Here is a 6,769-nt window from a genome sequence, read left to right on the forward strand (position 1 = left end):
CAGATCATTTACTATTGGAACTTTGGCTAGGAAGCCGATTAAAAATCTAGGTCTGATTTTTTTATGTGAAAATGGAAATAAAGTTTCTTGGTCAGTAAGAAATATTTATGGATGTTATCATTTGTTTCAAGATAAGGCTAAAAGTTCATTTTTGACCCTAAGCGTAAGCATCTCTTCATGTGAAACAGCCACCACTGGACATTAACACAGTTTGTTTATAACAAACAGTTAATGGAGACAGCACCTTATAGTGCCTGGAAAGAACTTGGCACTGACAAAGGCCAAAGCCGTTTGCATCAGCAAGTAATCGGCGCTCACTCTTATAAGCAGGCTGGAGCAACAGTAATTGTTAGCTTAGTGGACAGCTTTTCCTCTCTCTCTTCTCTCAGTGGAGTCTACCGAGACATGATAAGTGGGAGTCTTGTAATTGTAAAAAGTCCTCATCTCTCCAAGTCTTTAATAATGGGCTTGTGAAAGCCTTTGCTCATTAAGCAACCCTTGTTTCTCTCTCACATTCTCTCTCTTTCTCTTTATAGCAATGGGGAATGCTTATTTTAAAAGTATTGTCAGAGTCAAATGCCATTCCATAGACAAAAAGGCAGATTTATCTTTTGTCTTTAAAATGGGGGGGGGGGTTTAAGAAGAATGGCATATGCAAATTTATTGATTAGAGTCACTTTTTAATTCCTTAATTACTCTGGTTAATCATAAAAATCCAAAAATAGTCATTTAATTATTTATGATTGAAATGTAAGGCTTGAAAATATTAAAAGTATGTTTTTTTTTTATATACCAAATTGTAGATTGCAGTGCCCTTTCTCTTGTCAAACCGGAGAAGAGCAATCTGTGAAGCATGTAAAAAAAAATTTTTTTTTGAATAATCTTTCATCATTCAGGTAATTAGTCTTCTAGGTTAAAAATACATGCATTTTAGTGCTGCTTAGCACATGTCTTGGGATGAGAAAATGATTTAGAGGATGTTTTTGTTTCACCAAAAAAATATAAATTCTGTCATCATGTCATTCTGGACCAATTTTCCTTTTTTCTTCAGAAATGGAGATGTTTGGCATATTCACGCTGCTCCATAAAATGAATGCATATTGTGATTTGTGAAACTGCGACCAGTGACAAGCTAGGAAAAAATGCACCATTAAAGGGGTCGAAAAATTGATGCGATTTCAATTTTTCCTTTCTCTTTGGAGTGTTACAAGCTCTTGGTGCATAAAGAAGATCTGTAAAGTTGCAAAGACTAAAGTCTCAAATCCAAAGATATATTCTTTATAAAAGTTAAGACTTGTCCACGCCCTCCTAAAATGCCTTGTTTAAACACGCCCCCACATGTCTACCTCACTGTGTGGGAAGATTTGCATAACGCCGCCCAAATGTTCACGCAAAGAAAGAAGGCGTAACTTTTATTCTCGCTGTAGTATTGTTGTTGCCGCCGCCGCCATGTCGTGGAGACGCTGTGTGTTTCGTTGTGAAAGCGAAACTACTTTGTTTGGCCTTCCAAAAGAGGATGATATCCGCTCCGTCATGCCTAGAGCTGATCCGTGCTGGTCGCTGAGGAAATACATCAACTTCGTGCTGTGGATCGCCGGATCGGCTTCCATCGTGGACGAAGCGGAGTCCAGCCCGGGGTCATCACATGAGGTTGCCGCAAGCCTCCTTCGTCGAATCCGCCGGGCTCCGCTCACTCAAGCCGCTGTGTGTTTCGTTGTGAAAGCGAAACTACTTTGTTTGGCCTTCCAAAAGAGGACATAATGTTTCTATAAAGTGGGGCAGTTCCAACTTTGCAAGGACAGTCTGGCACTTCTGACTCACAGCCTGTAAGTATGTTTTTTTATATTTAAAGGATTTGCCACTGATGATTCAAACTCGAGTCTTGAGTAGTGTAGAGCAACGCTTGTTGTTTGTTATTTCTCCGATCACAAATGCAGACATGGTTTTATGTTTACGCGGCGCAAGACGTAAAGTAATCTTTGTTTTATTTACAACTTTGAAAAATAATTTTACAGTGTAGTCCATATGACTTGTGTTGCTGTATTCTTAAGTCTTTGTTAAGTAAATTTGAGTTATTAGTTACTGATAATCTTTGATATGATTAAGAGAAAAACAATTTACATTTAGAGAAACATTGCTGTATTTTTGCATAGGGAATTATGTTAAAGCACAGCAACTATGTAGATCTATAATAAACCTGCATGAAAGATCCTAAGAAAAAAGGGAAAAAAAGTGAGAACGCTAAGGGAAATGATTTATGTGGTGCCATAAGCCATTTGCTGTTTGGCCTAATCCTTCCTGGTTGGAATTTGAAGTTGTCACAAGTCAAAGAGGCTTTGAATACTAAACGCATGGATAATGGCAGGAAGTATGAGAAAGGTTGGAATACATGTGCTATGTAATTCGTGTAATACGCCAAGCAAGGCTTTCATAAACGAAATGACAGTTACAGCCCCGCAGAGTTCTTAGTTTTTCCCCTAAGAATACATCCTTCGTTTCTTACTTTTCTCTTTTCTACTTGATGCCCACTTCCTCCAATTATCTTGCTCTCGCTTCCTCTTCACTTTATTTAGCTCTCTTAACCTCATTCTCTAACCATATGGATTCTTCCTCTAAAGTAAGAAAGAGAGGTCAAAGCCACCTCTACTAGCTAAGATGCACTTGCTGGGTCTCGAGCATCAATCCCTGGCAAACTAGATTAAAGGCATAACTCATCATTCCTGCTGGCAGGCATATGGACTGAAGAGGCCTAGCCTTCGGAGGCACTGCCATCATTTCTCAATCCCGTAGAAGAGAATGACCCCCTCTCATTTCTCCTCATCTCAGTTTCTTTGAGCCGAGGAAATGTCACTCCAGTGGTGTTTCCTTTTTTTCCTGTGCTCCACCGAAACCTTGTTGTGGAGGATTGCGTAAATATGTGGTTATCATTGGATGTCTCATTTCACAAGATTTTCCTTGTTTTATTCATGTGAAAACCTTGGGTTTTAATGTAAATATTTATGCTGCTGTCAATTTATGTGCCTGTAGAATTTTATTTATTATTTTATGACGGTCGTCACATTATATCATATGTTGCTTGCTGCTTGCATGCATGTTGAATTATTTATGTTTGCATGTTAAATTTGACCATACAGAAAAAACACAATCAAATACAGACCCAATGAGTTTGGACACTTAAGCTTTAAAAGAATAGTTCACCCAAAAAATGTGTTTCTTCATCCATGAGTTTGTTTCTTCATCAGAACACATTTGAAGTTAAAAATATACCTGTCAACACTCCCGTATTTAACCCTCTACCGCATGGTGTAGCCATATGGCAACATACTCTTTGTGTTCATTTCCTTGCCACTGTCTCTCCAGATCTTGTATGAAATGCATCCTGCTCACACAATAGACAGATCATACAATTTTTAACCTATTTGTGACCTCAACCTGGCAACCAACAAATCAATTGCACTGTTGATATCTGCACAGGTAGACAGAGGAAGTTCAATCATGCATCACTGGTAGAAATAGCATTAGAAAGCTCAGGTGGTGCTTCGGCGAAAAAAAACAAAAAAAAATAAATATATATATATATATATATATATATATATAGTATACTGACCACCACCTTCATAGTGGTGAACATGACACTAAAATAATGCAATAATCAATTATTTAACAACATAAGATGAGCATAATAAATACTGTTATATTTGCAATTTTTGGAAGTGAAAGAGTCACATTAAAATATACAGTAAAAACCCTGAAACTTTACATTTGATGTTTTTTTCCCCTTAAAATCATATATATATATATATATATATATATATATAGCTGCAACAGCTATAACAACAGCTTGGATGGAGGAATTGAATTTCCCACACTTTTTGCAAATACACAATAAATCACAACGGCCCAAAATCCCGGATTTTGGTATCCAAATGTTGACAAGTATGCTTGATAAATTAGTTTCTTACAAACACACAGCTTTTCACGTCACAAGACATTAATTGATGGTCTGAAGTCATGTAGATTACTTGTGGATTATTGTGATTTTTTTTTATCAGCTGTTTAGATTCATTCTGACGGCACCCATTCACTGCAGAGGATCCACTGGTGAGCAAGTGATGCAATGCTAAATTTCTCCAAATCTGTTCTGATGAAGAAGCAAACTCATCTACATCTTGGATGGAGTCAGTTTTCAGCTGAACTATTAATTTTAATTAATTTTAAAACATTCATGAATGTCATGAAAATGTATTTGTAACAAAGATGCACAAGCACACTTTGCAAAAAAAAAAAAATTGAAATTTTTATTTGTGACTTAAGACTTCTAATACTTTTATATCCTGCATGTATGTCTAGTGAACAGCAACCAAAGATGCTAGCATTAATCATAATGTTGTTTAAAATGTCTGACCGGTGTGCATTTTTACCGATTATATCCTTCGAGCATATGCTACCATCCGAAAGTCTAAGGCTTTATGAAATCCTCTAAACTGCCTGAGAGATGGGAACATGTCTCTGTTTTTCCATCGTGAGGCCTGGCATGACTCTCTTTCTGTGTTTTTGTCCACAGAATGGTCACTACTGGTGTAGTAACCATCACTTTCTGTGTTTGGGTGTTGAAGGTGTTCAGTTCAATACGAGGACATGATGGAAACAGGCTGAGTGATCTTTCAAATATGGTGGATGTTTTCCAGGCTGAGCAGCAGAAAAATAGGAGGGAAGTGGGAAAAATGTCAAAATGCATTTCATAGCCTGTTGTCTGCAGTGAAACGGCACCGACAGGAAGTGACATGACATGTTGGGGTTTTGCTTTTGTAATACACTAGAACATTTACTTTTGAAGTGCAGGAGGGTATTTATGTAGAAACTTTTCATTTTTCACATTTAGATATTTCAGTGAAGTTGCAATTAATTTTTTTATTTTTTTATTGCGGTAAGATGACCCACTGAGAATTTGAATTTTTTCACCAGTGATATTTAATTGTAATATTGAATTCAATAATTACTTAAATTCCTAAGTTAAAATAATAATATTTTATAATAAAAATAATAATTAATTATTACAAAAATAATAAATGCATTATAATAATTAATCATTCTACTAATCATTCTACTAGTATATTTTAAACAACTTTTAACATGTATGAGTATAATCATACAATCTGAATTCATAGTATTTTGCCATTATTGACCTATATCTAATTTATAGATATTCTGTAGTTTCTTTTTATATTATTAAGTAACTGTGCATGTGTGTGTGTGTGTGTGTGTCCAGTGCATGCTATACTCTAAAAATGTTACGATTTTGCAGTTATTGCAAAATATGACGCACCTTGTGTACTGTTAATAAGCCATAATATTATTATTAAAATGCACTGGGCTTTTGAGTTTCATCTCAAGCGCTAGGGAGTCACGGAGTTTTGCGTTAAAAGATGCTTAATTATTCCGTTGTGTGCAACCAAATCCTATTTTTATATTAAAACTCACTGCCTCTGCAATTTATGCTTATCATCACCCAAACACCCAAAGTGTCTAACCCATTATACTCTGACAGTGGAGTGTGACGGATGACTTCCTGCGAGTGGCCGGTTGGAGACCCACTCGGTGAGGTTAACCAAGCTCAGTTGCAGCTGGCTGTTTTAATGGTTTCATCAGTCGTGTCAAAGCTTGGGCAGGGATCAGAGAGACGGATCAGACCCGAGCACCGCCTGAGTCACATCTCTTCAAAAAGGCCTCGGCATTCTTTCTTTGCAGCCATACACACAGCCACACACATATTGTGCTCATATTAGAGGACTAGGACAGTTTTGGTTGGTGTGGGTGTGTTTAAGTCGAGTTGTGTGGGTGTTTAGGTTTAGAGCGGCTGGAGCACTAATGAGGGCACATAACAAGGAGATTTTGCTTGGTAAGAAGGGCACGGAAGATTTTCAGATAAGAAGAGTGAGTTACTATGCTTGCTTATAGTCGGCGGACTTCTCTTTCGCACTCTTGTCACAGGTGGGTGTGCTGTCATTTGGCTTTTAAAGTCCTCTGTGTGGTCACGGATCAAATATGGTGACGACAATTACCATATAATGATAAATGGTGTCTGTGAGCATCTGACAGCTCAAAAAGTCTGAAAAACCAAAGGCAGCAGAGCATAAAAGACACTGTGTGCTGGTAGTGGTGCATGGGTTTAGATAATCACTGATAATGACACACTTTTAGCTCTGTTATGTTCTGCTTTTTGCCCGATGGTTGGTTAGCTTTTGCTGTGTTTTATGTGATTGATTAGTGTCTAGACATTCTTCAGAAAAACATTCATTTGGACTTTTGGGTTGTTGAAGAGCCTTTTTTGCTTCACTTTCATATGATAACGCTGGTCACCAGGAAAAAGTGTGGGATCCTATTTATATATTTGTTTGTTTGTTTGTTTGTTTGTTATGAAGTTCTGTCATGAAACTCTAGATGGCTGACTGATAGGCTTCCTTAACTTAATCTGCTAGTAATCACATCATTATCTACACGGCACAGCTGATTGGTTTCTTTTGTATCAGCAGCCAATGAGTTTGCTGCTAACATCTGAATACTTGGCCAGTGTTTGCTGTAGCAGTTTGCAGCACACTTTCAGAAACCCTCCACCTTCCCCAGCTCCACCTGTATATATGTTATATGTGCAGCAGCAGTTTTTACATGCTCACAGCAGCATGTCTGTGGATGTATTGGCAGTAGCAAGTCTCAGTACTTGCTCTGTCACAGCAGAGGCGTAAGCAGATCTATTCCGCCAAGATCAAAT

Source organism: Sinocyclocheilus rhinocerous, unplaced genomic scaffold (genome assembly GCF_001515625.1).
Source record: "Sinocyclocheilus rhinocerous isolate Xijiao unplaced genomic scaffold, SAMN03320098_v1.1 scaffold1918, whole genome shotgun sequence".
NCBI lineage: Eukaryota > Metazoa > Chordata > Actinopteri > Cypriniformes > Cyprinidae > Sinocyclocheilus > Sinocyclocheilus rhinocerous.